General features: G+C 39.9%; 1 protein-coding gene across 2 annotated transcripts in view; it reads right to left on the bottom strand.

The window, feature by feature from the left end:
* KLHL7 (kelch like family member 7) overlaps positions 1–20,186 on the bottom strand; it is a 610,555-nt gene that overhangs the window by 56,376 nt on the left and 533,993 nt on the right. The window lies entirely within an intron of this gene.

The raw sequence follows: 20,186 nt of genomic DNA, 5'->3' as shown, positions 1-20,186 counted from the left end.
GACTACCCAAGATGTGGATCTTTCCACACAAGAGTCACTAGAGAGGGAGGGATAAAATAAAGACAGCCAATTCCTGCTGAAAACAATCCACACCCAAAATAAAGTTTAACAAAAAACATAAGCAGAAGATTCAAACTGAAACCGCTGCCTGAAGAACTTTTCTACCAAAAACTGCTTCAGAAGAAGAAAATACATCAAAATGGTAGAATTTAGTAAAAGTATGCAAAGAGGACCAAGTTGCTGCTTTGCAGATCTGGTCAACCGAAGCTTCATTCCTAAACGCCCAGGAAGTAGATACTGACCTAGTAGAATGAGCTGTAATTCTCTGAGGCGGAATTTTACCCGACTCAACATAGGCAAGATGAATTAAAGATTTCAACCAAGATGCCAAAGAAATGGCAGAAGCTTTCTGGCCTTTCCTAGAACCGGAAAAGATAACAAATAGACTAGAAGTCTTACAGAAAGATTTCGTAGCTTCAACATAATATTTCAAAGCTCTAACAACATCCAAAGAATGCAACGAATTTCTCCTTAGAATTCTTAGGATTAGGACATAATGAAGGAACCACAATTTCTCTACTAATGTTGTTGGAATTCACAACTTTAGGTAAAATTCAAAAGAAGTTCGCAACACCGCCTTATCCTGATGAAGAATCAGAAAAGGAGACTCACAAGAAAGAGCAGATAATTCAGAAACTCTTCTGGTAGAAGAGATGGCCAAAAGGAACAAAACTTTCCAAGAAAGTAATTTAATATCCAATGAATGCATAGGTTCAAATGGAGGAGCTTGAAGAGCCCCCAGAACCAAATTCAAACTCCAGGAGGAGAAATTGACTTAATGACAGGCTTTATACGAACCAAAGCTTGTACAAAACAATGAATATCAGGAAGAATAGCAATCTTTCTGTGAAAAAGAACAGAAAGAGCAGAGATTTGACCTTTCAAGGAACTTGCGGACAAACCCTTATCTAAACCATCCTGAAGAAATTGTAATATTCTCGGTATTCTAAAAGAATGCCAAGAAAAATGATGAGAAAGACACCAAGAAATATAAGTCTTCCAGACTCTATAATATATCTCTCTGGATACAAATTTACGAGCCTGTAACATAGTATTAATCACAGAGTCAGAGAAACCTCTTTGACCAAGAATCAAGCGTTCAATCTCCATACCTTTAAATTTAAGGATTTCAGATCCTGATGGAAAAAAGGACCTTGAGACAAAAGGTCTGGTCTTAACGGAAGAGTCCACGGTTGGCAAGAGGCCATCCGGACAAGATCCGCATACTAAAACCTGTGAGGCCATGCCGGAGCTACCAGCAGAACAAACGAGCATTCCTTCAGAATCTTGGAGATTACTCTTGGAAGAAGAACTAGAGGCGGAAAGATATAGGCAGGATGATACTTCCAAGGAAGTGAAAATGCATCCACTGCCTCCGCCTGAAGATCCCGGGATCTAGACAGATACCTGGGAAGTTTCTTGTTTAGATGAGAAGCCATTAGATCTATTTCTGGAAGTTCCCACATTTGAACAATCTGAAGAAATACCTCTGGGTGAAGAGACCATTCGCCCGGATGCAACGTTTGGCGACTGAGATAATCCGCTTTCCAATTGTCCATACCTGGGATATAAACCGCAGAGATTAGACAGGAGCTGGATTCCGCCCAAACCAAAATTCGAGATACTTCTTTCATAGCCAGAGGACTGTGAGTCCCTCCTTGATGATTGATGTATGCCACAGTTGTGACATTGTCTTATCTGAAAACAATGAACAACTCTCTCTTCAGAAGAGGCCAAGACTGAAGAGCTCTGAAAATTGCACGGAGTTCCAAAATATTGATCGGAAATCTCACCTCCTGAGATTCCCAAACCCCTTGTGCCGTCAGAGACCCCCACACAGCTCCCCAACCTGTAAGACTTGAATCTGTTGAGATTATAGTCCAGGTCGGAAGAACAAAGAAGCCCCCTGAACTAAACGATGGTGATCTGTCCACCATGTCAGAGAGTGTCGTAAAATCGGTTTAAAGATATTAATTGAGATATCTTTGAGTAATCCCTGCACCATTGGTTCAGCATACAGAGCTGAAGAGGTCGCATGTGAAAACGAGCAAAGGAGATCGCATCTGATGCGGCAGTCCTAAGACCCAACATTTCCATGCATAAGGCTACCAAAGGGAATGATTGTGACTGAAGGTTTTGACAAGCTGATATCAATGTTAAACTTCTCTTGTCTGACAAGGACAGAGTCATAGACACTGAATTTATCTAGAAACCGAAAAAGGTTACCCTTGTCTGAGGAATCAATGAACTGAATGGTAAATTGATCCTCCAACCATGAACTTGAAGAAACAACACAAGTCGATTCGTATGAGATTCTTCGAAAATGAGAAGACTGAGCAAGTACCAAGATATCGTCCAAATAAGGAAATACCAAAACCCTATTCTCTGATTACAGAAGAAGGGCACCGAGAACCTTTGAAAAAAATTCTTGGAACTGAGGCTAGACCAAACAGTAGAGCCACAAAACTGGTAATGCTTGTCTAAAAAGAGAATCTCAGACACTAAAAATGATCTGGATGAATCGGAATATGCAGATACACATCCTGTAAATCTATTGTAGACATATAATGCCCTTGCTAAACAAAAGGCAGGATAGTCCTACAGTAACCATCTTGAATGTTGGTATCCTAACATAACGATTCAATAATGATAGATCCAGAACTGGTCTGAAGGAATTGACCTTCTTTGGTACAATGAAGAGATAAAATAAAACCCCAGCCCCTGTTCCAGAACTGGAACTGGCATAAATACTCCAGCCAACTCTAGATCTGAAACACATTTCAGAAATGCTGAGCCTTGCTGTGTCAACTGGGACACGGGAAAGAAAAGAATCTCTTAGCAGGAGGCCTTAACTTGAAGCCAATTCTGTACCTTTCTGAAACAATGTTTCTGAAACCAGAGATTAAGAACGGAATTGATCCAAATTTCTTTGAAGAAAACGTAATCTGCCCCATACCAGCTGAGCTGGAATAAGGGCCGCACCTTCATAGGTACTTAGGAGCTGACTATAGGTTTCTATAAGGCTTGGATATATTCCAAACTGGAAATAGTTTCCAAACTGATACCGCTCCTGAGGATGAAGGATCAGGCTTTTGTTCCTTGTTGTGAGGAAAGGAACGAAATGATTATTTACCCTGGAAAGAAAGGGAAAGCAAAGTTGACTTAGAAGACATGTCAGCATTCCAAGTTTAATCCATAAAGCTTTTCTAGCTAAAATAGCTAGAGACATATACCTGACATCAACTCTAATGATATCAAAAGATGGTATCACCAATAAGATAATTAGCATGTTATAGAATAATAATAATGCTATAAAATTATGATCTGTTACCTGTTGCGCTAAAGCTTCTAACCAAAAAGTTGAAGCTGCAGCAACATCCGCTAAAAATATAGCAGGTCTAAGAAGATTACCTGAACATAAGTAAGCTTTTCTTAGAAAAGATTCAATTTTCCTATCTAAAGGATCCTTAAATGAAGTACTATCTGCCATAGGAATAGTAGTACATTAGCAGGAGTAGAGACAGCCCCATAACCTTAGGGATTTTTGTCCCAAAAAACTCTAATCTGTCAGATGGCACAGGATATAAATTGCTTAAACGTCTAGAAGGAGTAAATAAATTACCCAAATTATTCCATTCCCTGGAAATTACTTCAGAAATAGCATCAGGGAGAAAAAACACTTCTGGAATAACTACAGGAGATTTAAAAACCTTATTTAAACGTTTACATTTAGTATCAAGAGGACCAGAATCCTCTATTTCTAATGCAAATAACACTTCTTTAAGTAAAGAACGAATAAATTCCATCTTGAACAGATACAAAGATTTATCAGCATCAACCTCTGAGACAGAAACCTCTGAACCAGAAGAACCATTATCAGTATCAGAATGATGATGTTCATTTAAAAATTCATCTGAAAAAAAGAGAAGTTTTAAAAGACTTTTATGTATACTAGAAGGAGAAATAACAGACATAGCCTTCTTAATGGATTTAAAAAATAAAATCTCTTATGTTATCAGGAACACTCTGAAAATTAGATGTTGACGGACAGCAACAGGTAATGTAATAGTACTAAAGGAAATTTTATCTGCATTAATAAGTTTGACATGACATGCAATACAAATAACAGCTGGAGAAACAGATACCAAAAGTTTATAGCAGACTTAGCTTGGTAGCTCCAGCACTGTGCAGTGATTTTCCTGTAGTATCTTCTGACTCAGTTGCAACGTGGAACATCTTGCAATATGTAAAAGAAAAAAACAACATATAAAGCAAAATTGATCAAATTCCTTAAATGACAGTTTCAGGAATGGGAAAAAAATGCCAGTGAACAAGCTTCTAGCAACCAGAAGCAATAAATAAAGAGACTTAAATAATGTGGAGACAAAAATGACGCCCATATTTTTTAGCGCCAAAAAAGACGCCCACATTATTTGGCGCCTAAAATGTTTTTGGCGCCAAAAATGACGCCACATCCGGAACGCCGACATCTTTGACGCAAAATAACGTAAAAAAATGACGCAACTTCCGGCGACACGTATGACGCCGGAAACGGAAAAGAATTTTTGCGCCAAAAAAGTCCGCGCCAAGAATGACGCAATAAAATGAAGCATTTTCAGCCCCCGCGAGCCTAACAGCCCACAGGGAAAAAAGTCAAATTTTTGAGGTAAGAAAAAATATGATAATTCAATGCATAATCCCAAATATGAAACTGACTGTCTGGAAATAAGGAAAGTTGAACATTCTGAGTCAAGGCAAATAAATGTTTGAATACATATATTTAGAACTTTATAAATAAAGTGCCCAACCATAGCTTAGAGTGTCACAGAAAATAAGACTTACTTACCCCAGGACACTCATCTACATGTTTGTAGAAAGCCAAACCAGTACTGAAACGAGAATCAGTAGAGGAAATGGTAAATATAAGAGTATATCGTCGATCTGAAAAGGGAGGTAAGAGAAGAATCTCTACGACCGATAACAGAGAACCTTATGAAATAGACCCCGTAGAAGGAGATCACTGCATTCAATAGGCAATACTCTCTTCACATCCCTCTGACATTCACTGCACGCTGAGAGGAAAACCGGGCTCCAACTTGCTGCGGAGCGCATATCAACGTAGAATCTAGCACAAACTTACTTCACCACCTCCCTTGGAGGCAAAGTTTGTAAAACTGATTTGTGGGTGTGGTGAGGGGTGTATTTATAGGCATTTTAAGGTTTGGGAAACTTTGCCCCTCCTGGTAGGAATGTATATCCCATACGTCACTAGCTCATGGACTCTTGTTAATTACATGAAAGAAAACAGAATTTATGTTTACCTGATAAATTACTTTCTCCAACGGTGTGTCCGGTCCACGGCGTCATCCTTACTTGTGGGATATTCTCTTCCCCAACAGGAAATGGCAAAGAGCCCAGCAAAGCTGGTCACATGATCCCTCCTAGGCTCCGCCTACCCCAGTCATTCGACCGACGTTAAGGAGGAATATTTGCATAGGAGAAACCATATGTTACCGTGGTGACTGTAGTTAAAGAAAATAAATTATCAGACCTGATTAAAAAAACCAGGGCGGGCCGTGGACCGGACACACCGTTGGAGAAAGTAATTTATCAGGTAAACATAAATTCTGTTTTCTCCAACATAGGTGTGTCCGGTCCACGGCGTCATCCTTACTTGTGGGAACCAATACCAAAGCTTTAGGACACGGATGAAGGGAGGGAGCAAATCAGGTCACCTAAATGGAAGGCACCACGGCTTGCAAAACCTTTCTCCCAAAAAATAGCCTCAGAAGAAGCAAAAGTATCAAATTTGTAAAATTTAGAAAAAGTGTGCAGTGAAGACCAAGTCGCTGCCTTACATATCTGATCAACAGAAGCCTCGTTCTTGAAGGCCCATGTGGAAGCCACAGCCCTAGTGGAGTGAGCTGTGATTCTTTCAGGAGGCTGCCGTCCGGCAGTCTCATAAGCCAATCGGATAATGCTTTTAATCCAGAAGGAGAGAGAGGTAGAAGTTGCTTTTTTGACCTCTCCGTTTACCAGAATAAACAACAAACAAAGACGAAGTTTGTCTGAAATCCTTAGTAGCTGCTAAGTAAAATTTGAGAGCACGAACTACATCCAAGTTGTGCAACAAACGTTCCTTCTTTGAAACTGGATTAGGACACAAAGAAGGCACAACTATCTCCTGGTTAATGTTTTTGTTAGAAACAACTTTTGGAAGAAAACCAGGTTTAGTACGCAAAACCACCTTATCTGCATGGAACACCAGATAAGGAGAAGAACACTGCAGAGCAGATAATTCTGAAACTCTTCTAGCAGAAGAGATTGCAACCCAAAACAAAACTTTCCAAGATAATAACTTAATATCAACGGAATGTAAGATGTTGCCTGTACAACGGCAAAGAGAATGACTGGGGTAGGCGGAGCCTAGGAGGGATCATGTGACCAGCTTTGCTGGGCTCTTTGCCATTTCCTGTTGGGGAAGAGAATATCCCACAAGTAAGGATGACGCCGTGGACCGGACACACCTATGTTGGAGAAATATGCATTTATTGTATCTAATGAAAACAAATAATGCTATCACTGACCAAAAAAAGGCAGAATAGTTTGAATAAAACTCCAAAACCCATTTCCTAAAAATGGAACTGGAAGAAATACCCCAGAAGATTCCAGGTCTGAGCAGCGCTTGAACCCCATGGGTGCCCAGCCATGCTTCAACAGAACCCAAAATATGTAGGACCCAAACACACTTAAAGAGAGTGTTAGCCTTACTGGAATAAAATCAAAGAAATTTGGACTGAATAGAACCAAATAAATTTCAAAGAAGTCTTAACCTGCCCCTTGCCAGCCAAGCTGGAATACGGCACGTACATCGCAATATTAGGGAGCTGATTTTGAACTGAAAAATTTCCAATTATAAACATGTTTCTTGGGAAAGAATTCAGGAATTCGTTCCTTAATAAGAACAACCAAACTAGTATAAGCTTAAAGTTTTAGTCTTAGAACTCAATTTTGAAGCCCAGAGTAACAGTTAAGAATTGAATCCAATTATAAAACAAATAATTGATTATCTTAGAACAAAAGAAATATGGATTTTTTTTATTTTTTTTTTAAATCACAAAATTCTTCTAGCTAAAATAGCTAAAGACATAGATTAACCCTCATTTGCGAAAATATTCAATAAAATGAAGACACAAATGAAATTATTAGCATGATAGACCAGTTAAAGGAACAGTCAAAACAGTGGACTTGCATAATCAATAAATGCAAAACAACAAGACAAATGCAACAGCACCTAGTCTAGTAAATGTTGTCCCTTAAGAATGCAAAAATAAATCATAATTTGATACTTGATCTTAAAGTAAACAGAACAAAAATGAAGCAATTGCAACATCCAAATAAAACACAGGACCAAGAAAAGTACCTGAAACTAGATAATTTTCCATAAATAAGATACAACCATCTAAAGGAAAATAAATACTATTTTGCTATAGAAAAATAGCAAAATCAGTAGGAGTAGAGATAGCCCCAATAAATTGGAGAACCCTCCAAATTGAATTTAACTGCTGGCAAAGAATATAGTTTAAAACCTTTAAAGAAGGAATAAAAAGAAAATTCTCAGCCTATTCCATTCCCTAGTATGAGGAATTGGAAAGAAAACTTCTGAAAACACAGAAGAATAAATAAGCAGAAATAGTGTCAGCTAGTCTTAAAGAACTAGTTACCTTAATATCCAAAATAATCAACACCTTTTCAACAAAGAACAAATGTACTTTAATAAAAAAATAATAAAAAAGTAGATTTGTTAGTGTCAATATCTGATGAAGAAAATTCTGAAAGAGAAAAAAACATCATCAGAGAAGGATAAAACAGTATGTTGTTGGTCATTTGAAACTTCAATAATTAAAAAAGAAGTGAAAAGAGACCTAAAATTTTTATTAGAAGGCACAAAGTCAGACAAAGCCTTTAAAATAGAATCAGAAAAATATTTCTTATAAATCTTATAAATATTTCTTGTACATAAGATGTAAGAATGGCAATAAAGCATAAATACTAATGGATTCTGCATGTAAAAGTATATCATAATAACTTATTACAAACCATAGCTAAAGATAAACATTTATAACATTTAAAATAAATGAACTTAGCTTTGGTAGAACTGAACTCAGTTAAGCGTTTTTACAGAAGTAGCTTTTGATCCAGGGTCAATCTGAGACATCTTGCAATATGTAATAGAAAAAACAACATATAAAGCAAAATTTATCAAATTCCTTAAATGACAGTTTCAGGAATGGGAAAAAAATGCCAATGAACAAGCTTCTAGCAACCAGAAGCAATAAACAATGAGACTTAAATAATGTGGAGACAATAATGACGCCCATATTTTTTAGCGCCAAAAAAGACGGCCACATTATTTGGCGCCTAAATGCTTTTAGGGCCAAAAATGACGCCACATCCGGTAATGCCGACACTTTTGGCGCAAAAAAACGTCAAAAATGACGCAACTTCCGGTGACAAGTACGACGCCGGAAATAACTTAGACATTTTTTTGCGCCAAAAAAGTCCGCGCCAAGAATGACGCAATAAAATGAAGCATTTTCAGCCCACAGGGAAAAAAGTCATATTTTAAGGTAAGAAAAAAATTGATTATTCAAATGCATTATCCCAAATAATGAAACTGACTATCTGAAATAAGGAATATTGAACATCCTGAATCAAGGCAAATAAATGTTTAAACACAAATATTTAGAACTTTATATAAAAGCGCCCAACCATAGCTTAGAGTGTCACAAAAATAAGACTTACTTACCCCAGGACACTCATCTACATGTAGTAGAAAGCCAAACCAGTACTGAAACGAGAATCAGTAGAGGTAATGGTATATAAGAGTATATCGTCGATCTGAAAAGGGAGGTAAGAGATGAATCTCTATGACCAATAACAGAGAACCTATGAAATAGACCCCGTAGAAGGAGATCATTGAATTCAAATAGGCAATACTCTCTTCACATCCCTCTGACATTCACTGCACGCTAAGAGGAAAACCGGGCTCCAACCTGCTGCGGAGCGCATATCAACGTAGAATCTAGCACAAACTTACTTCACCACCTCCACGGGAGGCAAAGTTTGTAAAACTGATTTGTGGGTGTGGTGAGGGGTGTATTTATAGGCATTTTGAGGTTTGGGAAACTTTGCCCCTCCTGGTAGGAATGTATATCCCATACGTCACTAGCTCATGGACTCTTGCTAATTACATGAAAGAAACCTATTAACCCTTAAACCGCCGGCCTCCACATCGCTACTACTATAATAAACATATTAACCCCTAAACTGCCGGCTCCCCACATCGATACTACTATAATAAACCAATTAACCCCTAAACCACCGGCCCCCCACATCACTACTACTATAATAAACCTATTAACCCCTAAACCGCTGACCCCCCACATCACTACTACTATAATAAACCATTTAACCCCCAAAACCGCCGCACCCCCACATCCCTACTACTATAATAAACCTATTAACCCCTAAACCGCCGGCCCCCCACATCGCAACACACTAAACTATTAACCACTAAACCTAACACCTCCCCTAACTTTAAAATAAACTTACAATATAGCTAACTTCAAATAAATAAAAACTTACCTGTGAAATAAAAAAATAATAAGATTAAACTATAAATTAACCTAACATCACTATTTAAAAAAAATAAAATTAAAATAAAAGACCTAAATTACAAAAACCTAACACTACGAAAAACTAAAAAAATCTAACATTACCAAAAAAACAAACACTAAAACTACAAAAAATTTAAAAAATACTAAAATTACAAAAAATAAAACGAAATTATCCAAAATAATAAAAATTAAACCTAATCTAATATCACTATAAAAACATAATTTATGCTTACCTGATAAATTTATTTCTCTTGTAGTGTATCCAGTCCACAGATCATCCATTACTTATGGGATATTCTCCTTCCCAACAGGAAGTTGCAAGAGTTCACCCACAGCAGAGCTGCTATATAGCTCCTCCCCTAACTGCCATATCCAGTCATTTGACCGAAAACATGCAGAGAAAGGAAAAACCATAGGGTGCAGTGGTGACTGTAGTTTAAATGAAAACAATTACCTGCCTTAAAATGACAGGGCGGGCCGTGGACTGGATACACTACAAGAGAAATAAATTTATCAGGTAAGCATAAATTATGTTTTCTCTTGTTAAGTGTATCCAGTCCACGGATCATCCATTACTTATGGGATACCAATACCAAAGCTAAAGTACACGGATGAAGGGAGGGACAAGGCAGGTACTTAAACGGAAGGTACCACTGCCTGAAAAAAAGCCTTTCTCCCAAAAATAGCCTCCGAAGAAGCAAAGTATGAAGCGCAGACCAAGACGCCGTCTTGTAAATCTGTTCAACAGAAGCCTCATTTTAAAAAGGCCCAAGTGAAAGCCACAGCTCTAGTAGAATGAGCTGTAATCCCTTCAGGAGGCTGCTGTCCAGCAGTCTCATAAGCTAAACGAATTATGCTTTTAACCAAAAAGAAAGAGAGGTTGCTGAAGTCTTTTGACCTCTCCTCTGTCCAGAGTAGACAACAAACAAAGTAAATGTTTGATGAAAATCTGAAGTAGCTTGTAAGTAAAACTTTAAAGCACGAACCACGTCCAAATTGTGTAATAGACGTTCCATCTTTGAAGAAGGATTAGGATACAAGAATGGAACAACACTCTCTTGAGTGATATTCTTGTTGGATACCACCTTAGGTAAAAAACCCAGTTTTGATACGCAGGACTACCTTATTCGTACGGAGGACCAGATAAGGAGAATCACATTGTAAAGCAGATAACTCGGAGACTCTACAAGCCGAGGAAATATCTACCAAAAAGGAACTTTCCAAGATAAAAAGTTTGATATCTATAGAATGAAGAGGTTCAAACGGAACTCCTTGAAGAACCTTAATAATCAGGTTTAAGCTCCATGGCGGAGCAACAGGTTTAGACAAAGGCTTGGTTCCAACCAAAGCCTGACAAAATGCCTGAACGTCTGGAGTATCTGCCAGATGCTTGTGCAAAAGAATAGATAGAGTAGGAATCTGTCCTTTTAAGGAACTAGCTGACAACCCTTTTCTCAAAATCATCTTGGAGAAAAGATAGTATCCTGGGAATCCTGACTTTACTCCATGAGTAACCCTTGGATTCATATCAATAAGATATTAATGCTATATCTATGTTAAATTTTCCTAGTGACAGGCTTTCATGCCTGTATTAAGGTATCAATGACTGACTCGGAGAAGCCATGCTTTGATAACATCAAGCGTTCAGTCTCCAGGCAGTCCATCTCAGAGAAGTTTAATTTAGATGGTTGAAAGGACCCTGAGGTAGAGGGTCCTGTCTCAGAAGCAGAGACCATGATGGAAAGAATGACATGTCCACCAGATCTGCATACCAGGTCCTGCGTGGCCACACAGGCGCTGTTAAAAACATCAAAGCACTCTCCTGCTTGATCTTGTGCAAAGACCTCCGGAGGGAATTCCCACTTCCCCGGGAGAAAAGTCTGACGACTTAGAAAATCCACCTCCCAGTTCTCAACACCTGGGATATGGAGAGTTGATAGACAAGAGAGAGTCTCTGTCCAGTGAATTATTTTAAGACTTCTAACATCGCTAGGGAACTTCTGTTCCCCCTTGATGGTTGATGTAAGCCACAGTCGTGATATTGTCCGACTGAAATCTGATGTACCTCAGAGTTGCTAACTGAGGCCAAGCCTGAAGAGCATGGAATATCGCTCCCAGTTCCAGAATATTTATTAGAAGGAGGGTCTCCTCCTGAGTCCACTATCCCTGAGTCATACCCTTGGACAGATGGACCCGAGATAGCCACCAGAGAAGAGAATCTCTGGCCTCTTGGTCCAGATTTAAGAAGGGGACAAATCTGTGTAATCCCCGTTCCATTGACTGAGCATGCATAGTTGCAGCGGTCTGGAATGTAGGCGTGCAAACGGTACTATGTCCCTTGCCGCTACCATTAGGCCGATTACATTCATGTACCGAGCCACTGAAGGGCGCGGATGGAATGAAGAACACGGCAGTAATTTAGAAACTTTGACAACCTGGACTCCGTCAGGTAAATTTTCATTTCTACAGAATCTATCAGAATCTATCCCTAGGAAGGAAACCATTGAGATTGGGGATAGAGAACTTTTTCCTTGTTCACTTTCCACCCCTGCGATCTCAGAAATGCCAGTACTACATCAGTATGAGACTTGGCAATCTGGATGTTCGACGCCTAAATAAGGGGCCACGCTAGGGAACTTCTGTTCCTTCTATGCCCCACGGCCTAAGGACCGCCAAGGCGACCCCAGAACCTCCATAAAGATTCTTGGGGCTGTAGTTAACCCAAAGGAAAGAGCAACAAACTGGTAATGCCTGTCTAGAAAAGCAAACCTGAAAAACGATGGTGATCCTTATGCATCGTTATGTGAGGATAAGTATCCTTCAAATCCATTGTAGTCCTCTATTGACTCTCCTGGATCATAGTTAAAGGGACACTGTACCCAACAATTTTCTTTTGTAATTCAGAAAGAACATGCAATTTTAAGCAACTTTCTAATTTACTCCTATTATCATTTTTTCTTTGTTCTCTTGCTATCTTTATTTGAAAAAGAAGACATCTAAGCTTGTTTTGGGTTCAGTACTCTGGACAGCACTTTTTATTGGTGAATGAATTTATCCACCAATCAGCAAGGACAACCCAGGTTGTTCACCAAAAATGGGCCGGCATCTAAACTTAGATTTTTGCATTTCAAATAAAGATACCAAGAGAATGAAGAAAATTTGATAAAAGGAGTAAATTAGAAAGCTGCTTAAAATGTCATGCTCAATCTGAATTACGAAAGAAAAAAATTGGGTACAGTGTCCCTTTAAGATGGTACGAATAGTTTCCATCTTAAATGATGGAATTCTAAGGAATTTGTTTAAGATCTTTAAATCCAAAATAGGTCTGAAGGTTCCCTCTCCTTGGGAACCACAAACAGATTTGAGAAAAACTCTGTCCCTGTTCCTGTCTTGGAACTGGATGGGTCTCGTACACAATGTAAGAATGCCTCTTTCCTTATCTGGTGTGCAGATAATTGTGAAAGGTAAAATCTCCCCTTTTTCGGAGGGGAAGCTTTGAAATCCAGAAGATATCTATCTCTGGGATATAATTTCCAATGCCCAGGGATCCTGGGCATCTCTTGCCCACGCCTGGGCGAAAAATGAAAGTCTGCCCCCTACAGGATCCGTTACCGGATAGGGGACCGTTCCTTCATGCTGTCTAAGAGGCAGCAGCAGGCTCCTTGGCCTGCTTATCTTTGTTCCAGGTCCGGTTGTCTCCAGACCGTCATGGACTGAGCAAAAGTACCCTCTTGATTTGCCTTAGAGGAAGTTGATGCCACACCTGCCTTGAAGTTTCGAAAGGCACGAAAATTAGACTTTTTTGGCCCTTGATTTGGACCTGTCCTGAGGAAGGGCATGACCTTTTCCTCCAGTGATATTAGCAATGATCTCCTTCAAACCAGGCCCTAATAGGGTCTGCCCCTTGAAGGGAAGTTAAGTAGCTTATTTATTAAAGTCACGACAGCTGACCATGATATAAGCCATAGCGCTCTGCGCGCCAGTATAGTAAAAACAGAATTCTTAGCCGTTAGTTTAGTCAAATGAACAAAGGCATCAGAAACAAAGGAATTGTCTAGCTTAAGTGCTCTAAGCTTGACAAGTATATTCATCCAATGGAGTCGCTACCTGTAAAGCCTCATCCAGAGACTCCAACCAGAACGCCGCAGCAGCAGTGACAGGAGCAATGCATGCAAGGGCTGCAGGATAAAACCTTGTTGAATGGTAACCCTCTAATTTTTTATCCATTGGATCTAAAAAAGCACAACTGTCCTCGACAGGGATAGTGGTACGCTTAACTAGAGTAGAAACTCTTCTCTCCACCTTAGGGACTGTCTGCCATAAGTCCCGTGTGGTGGCATCTGTTAGAAACATTTTTCTAAAAATAGGAGGGGAAGAGAACGGCACACCTGGTCTATCCCATTCCTTATTAATAATTTCTGTAAACCTCTTTAGGTATTGGAAAAACATCAGTAAACACCGGCACTGCATAGTATTTATTCTGTCTACACAATTTCTCTGGCACTGTGATTGTAACACAGTCATTCAGAGCTGCTAAAACCTCCCTGAGCAACAAGTGGAGGATCTCAAGCATAAATTTTAAATGTAGAAATATCGGAATCAGGTTAAATCATCTTCCCTGAGTCAAAAATATCACCCACAGACTGAAGCTCCCCTCAGCTTCTGCATATTGTGAGGCAGTATCAGACATGGTTCTTGACGCATCTGTATGCTCTGTATCTACCCCCAGAGCTATCTTGCTTTCCTTTAATTTCAGGTAGTCTGACTAATACCGCTGCCAGAGTATTATTCATAACTTTCGCCATGTCTTGTAAAATAAACGCTATGAGCGCCCTTGATGTACTTGGCGCCATTTGAGCGTGAGTCCCTGAAGCGGGAGTCGAAGAGTCTGACACGTGGGGAGAGTTAGTCGGCATAACTTCCCCCTTGACAGAATCCTCTGGTAAAATAAACGCTATGGGCGCCCTTGATGTACTTGGCGCCATTTGAGCGTGAGTCCCTGAAGCGGGAGTCAAAGGGTCTGACACGTGGGGAGAGTTAGTCGGCATAACTTCCCCCTCGACAGAATCCTCTGGTGATAATGTTTTTAAAGACAAAAAATTATCTTTATTGCTTAACATGAAACATCTGGTACACATTCTAAGATGGGGTTCCACCATGGCTTTTAAACATAATGAACAAGGAGCTTCCTCTATGTCAGACATGTTAGTACAGACTAGTAATGAGACTAGTAAGCTTGGAAAACACTTTAAATCAAGTTAACAAGCAAATATAAAAAACTTTACTGTGCCTTTAAGAGAAACAAATTTTGTCAAAATTTGAAAAACAGTGAAAAAAGGCAGTAAATCAAACGAAATTTTTACAGTATATGTAATAAGTTAACAGAGCATTGCACCCACTTGCAAATGGATGATTAACCCCTTAATGCAAAAAACGGATCAAAAAAACGACATAGACGTTTTTTAACAGACACAACAAAACTGCCACAGCTGTGCTGTGGATTACCTTCTCTATAAACGATTTTGGAAGCCTTTTTAGCCCTTTAGAGATGTCCTGTAGTATTCATGGGACTGCTGAGGGAATCTGGATGATTCATTTTGTAATTTTAACTGCGCAAAAAAGCGCTAAAATAGGCCCCTTCCACTCATATTACAACAGTGGAAAGCCCGAGGAAACTGTTTCTAAGCAAAATTTAAGCCAGCCATGTGGAAAAAACTAGGCCCCAATAAGTTTTATCACCAAACATATATAAAAAACGATTAAACATGCCAGCAAACGTTTTAAATTACACTTTTATAAGAGTATGTATCTCTATTAATAAGCCTGATACCATTCGCTATCACTGCATTTAAGGCTTTACTTACATTACTCCGGTATCAGAAGTATTTTCTAGCAAATTCCATCCCTAGAAAAATATTAACTGCACATACCTTATTGCAGGAAAACCGCACGCCATTCCTTCTCTGAAGTTACCTCACTCCTCAGAATATGTGAGAACAGCAATGGATCTTAGTTACTTCTGCTAAGATCATAGAAAACGCAGGCAGATTCTTCTTCTAAATACTGCCTGAGATAAACAGTACACTCCGGTACCATTTAAAAATAACAAACTTTTGATTGAAGAAATAAACTAAGTATAAAACACCACACTCCTCTTACGACCTCCATCTATGTTGAGAGTTGCAAGAGAATGACTGGATATGGCAGTTAGGGGAGGAGCTATATAGCAGCTCTGCTGTGGGTGAACTCTTGCAACTTCCTGTTGGGAAGGAGAATATCCCATAAGTAATGGATGATCCGTGGACTGGATACACTTAACAAGAGAAAACAAAAACAGAATTTATGCTTACCTGATAAATTACTTTCTCTTGCGGTGTATCCAGTCCATGGATTCATCCTTTACTTGTGGGATATTCTCATTCCCTACAGGAAGTAGCAAAGAGAGCACACAGCAAAGCTGTCCATATAGCTCCCCTCTAGCTCCACCCCCCAGTCATTCGACCAAAGGTTAGGAAGAAAAAGGAGAAACCATAGGGTGCAGTGGTGACTGATTTTTTTTACCTGACTTAAATGCCAGGGCGGGCCGTGGACTGGATACACTGCAAGAGAAAGTAATTTATCAGGTAAGCATAAATTCTGTTTTCCCTTGCAAGGTGTATTCAGTCCACGGATTCATCCTTTACTTGTGGGATACCAATACCAAAGCTTTAGGACACGGATGAAGGGAGGGAACAAGACAGGTACCTTAAACGGAAGGCACCACGGCTTGCAAAACCTTTCTCCCAAAAATAGCCTCCGAAGAAGCAAAAGTATTGAATTTGTAAAATTTGGCAAAAGTATGCAGTGAAGACCAAGTTGCTGCCTTACAAATCTGTTCAACAGAAGCCTCATTTTTGAAAGCCCACTGCTTTGGTAGAATGAGCAGTAATTCTTTCAGGAGGCTGCTGGCCAGTAGTCTCATAGGCCAAACAGATGATGCTTTTCAGCCAAAAGGAAAGAGAGGTAGCAGTCGCTTTCTGACCTCTCCTCTTACCAGAATAGATAACAAACAAGGAATATGTTTGTCTGAAATCCTTAGTTGATTGTAAATAGAACTTTAAAGCACAAACTACATCAAGATTGTGTAATAGACGTTCCTTCTTCGAAGATGGATTAGGACACAGAGAAGGAACAACTATTTCCTGGTTAATATTCTTGTTAGAAACAACTTTAGGAAGAAAACCAGGCTTGGTACGCAAAACTACCTTATCTGCATGGAACACCAGGTAAGGTGAATCACACTGTAAGGCAGATAATTCTGAAACTCTTCGAGCAGAAGAGATAGCTATTAAAAACAAAACTTTCCAAGATAACAACTTAATGTCTATGGAATGTAAAGGTTCAAACGGAACCCCTTGAAGAACTGAAAGAACTAAATTTAGACTCCATGGCGGAGCCACAGGTTTATAGACAGGCTTGATTCTGACTAAAGCCTGAGCAAACGCTTGAACGTCTGGTACCTCTGCCAGACGTTTGTGCAACAGGATAGACAAAGCAGATATTTGTCCTTTTAAGGAACTAGCTGACAATCCTTTCTCCAGTCCTTTGTGTAGAAAGGAAAATATCCTGGGAATCCTAATCTTACTCCATGAGTAACCCTTGGATTCACACCAACAAAGATATTTCCGCCATATCTTATGGTAGATTTTCCTGGTGACAGGCTTTCTAGCCTGAATCAGAGTATCTATAACTGACTCAGAGAACCCACGCTTTGATAGAATTAAGCGTTCAATCTCCAAGCAGTCAGACGTAGAGAAACTAAATTTGGATGCTTGAACGGACCTTGTATTAGAAGATCCTGCCTCATTGGCAGTGTCCATGGTGGGACAGATGACATGTCCACTAGGTCTGCATACCAAGTCCTGTGTGGCCACGCAGGCGCTATCAGAATCACCGAAGCCTTCTCCTGCTTTATTCTGGCAACCAGACGCGGGAAGAGAGGAAACAGTGGAAAAACATAAGCCAGATTGAAGGACCAAGGCGCTGCTAGAGCATCTATCAATTGGGATCCCGGGACCTGGACCCGTAGAGAGGAAGTTTGGTGTTCTGACGGGACGCCATCAGATCCAACTCTGGGGTGCCCCATAGCTGAGTCAGCTGGGCAAATACCTCCGGGTGGAGTTCCCACTCCCCCGGGTGAAAAGTCTGACGACTTAGAAAATCCGCCTCCCAGTTGTCATCAGCAGAACCCTCCATGTGAAACAGCATGAACTTCTCTGCAATTCTAACTGTGCATCTGAGGCAATTAGGCCCCTCCCACTCTACTCCGGAGCTGTGAGGCCTAGTAAATCACTCCTAAGTGACTAAAAAACAGCCATGTGGTAATAACCCCAGAAAAAAACCCCAAAAGGGCTTTCAAAGTGTCTTGCAAAACGATTTTTCCTTAGCCAAACAATCTATTGCCCTGAATAAGTGTCAACCAGTATATTAGCCCTATTATGTAAGCATTCAATTCCTTACTAAGTCTGTGAACATAGCTTACCCTCCCCTCATGGGGATATTGTCAGTCCTTCTAGCATTATCTCAGTCTTGTCTAGAAATAAATGACTGAACATACCTTATTGCAGATCACCCTGCAAACTGTTCCCCCCAAATGAAGTTTTCTGGTACTCCTCAGTCCTGTGTGGGAACAGCAGTGGATTTTAGTTACAACATGCTAAAATCATTTTCCTCTCAGCAGAAATCTTCATCACTTTTCTGCTAGAGAGTAAATAGTACAAACCGGTACCATTTAAAATAACAAACTTTTGATTGAAGATAATAAAAACATAATTTATGCTTACCTGATAAATTTATTTCTCTTGTAGTGTGTTCAGTCCACGGGTCATCCATTACTTATGGGATATATTCTCCTTCCCAACAGGAAGTTGCAAGAGGATCACCCAAGCAGAGCTGCTATATAGCTCCTCCCCTCACATGTCATATCCAGTCATTCGACCGAAACAAGACGAGAAAGGAAAAACTATAGGGTGCAGTGGTGACTGGAGCTTTAATTAAAATTTAGAACTGCCTCAAAAAAAGACAGGGCGGGCCGTGGACTGAACACACTACAAGAGAAATAAATTTATCAGGTAAGCATAAATTATGTTTTCTCTTGTTAAGTGTGTTCAGTCCACGGGTCATCCATTACTTATGGGATACCAATACCAAAGCTAAAGTACACGGATGATGGGAGGGACAAGGCAGGAACATTAAACAGAAAGAACCACTGCCTGTAGAACCTTTCTCCCAAAAACAGCCTCCGAAGAAGCAAAAGTGTCAAATTTGTAAAATTTTGAAAAGCTATGAAGTGAAGACCAAGTTGCAGCCTTGCAAATCTGTTCAACAGAGGCCTCGTTCTTAAAGGCCCAGGTGGAAGCCACAGCTCTAATGGAATGAGCTGTAATTCTTTCAGGAGGCTGCTGTCCAGCAGTCTCATAGCTAAACGTATTATGCTACGAAGCCAAAAAGAGAGAGAGGTGGCCGAAGCCTTTTGACCTCTCCTCTGACCAGAATAAACGACAAACAGAGAAGAAGTTTGCCGAAAATCTTTAGTTGCCTGTAAGTAGAACTCCAGGGCACGGACTACGTCCAGATTATGCAAAAGACGTTCCTTCTTTGAAGAAGGATTAGGACATAATGAAGGAACAACAATCTCTTGATTGATATTCCTGTTAGAAACAACCTTAGGTAAAAACCCAGGTTTAGTACGCAGAACTACCTTGTCTGAATGAAAAATCAGATAAGGAGAATCGCAATGTAAGGCAGATAACTCAGAGACTCTTCGAGCCGAGGAAATAGCCATCAAAAACAGAACTTTCCAAGATAAAAGCTTAATATCAATGGAATGAAGGGGTTCAAACGGAACACCCTGAAGAACTTTAAGAACCAAGTTTAAGCTCCACGGATGAGCAACAGTTTTAAACAAAGGCTTAATCCTAGCCATAGCCTGACAAAAAGCCTGGACGTCTGGATTCTCTGCCAGACGTTTGTGTAAAAGAATAGACAGAGCAGAAATCTGTCCCTTTAACGAACTAGCGGATAAACCCTTTTCTAAACCTTCTTGTAGAAAAGCCAATATCCTAGGAATCCTAACCTTACTCCATGAGTAACTTTTGGATTCACACCAATATAAATATTTACGCCATATCTTATGGTAAATTTTTCTGGTAACAGGTTTCCGAGCCTGTATTAACGTATCAATAACCGACTCCGAAAAACCACGCTTTGAGAGAATCAAGCGTTCAATCTCCATGCAGTCAGCCTCAGAGAAATTAGGCTTGGATGGTTGAAAGGACCCTGAATTAGAAGGTCCTGCCTCAGAGGCAGAGACCATGGTGGACAGGACGACATGTCCACTAGGTCTGCATACCAGGTCCTGCGTGGCCACGCAGGCGCTATCAGAATCACTGATGCTCTCTCCTGTTT

This window comes from Bombina bombina, chromosome 5 (genome assembly GCF_027579735.1).
Source record: "Bombina bombina isolate aBomBom1 chromosome 5, aBomBom1.pri, whole genome shotgun sequence".
Taxonomy (NCBI): domain Eukaryota; kingdom Metazoa; phylum Chordata; class Amphibia; order Anura; family Bombinatoridae; genus Bombina; species Bombina bombina.
This window is presented reverse-complemented; position numbering and strand designations above follow the sequence as displayed.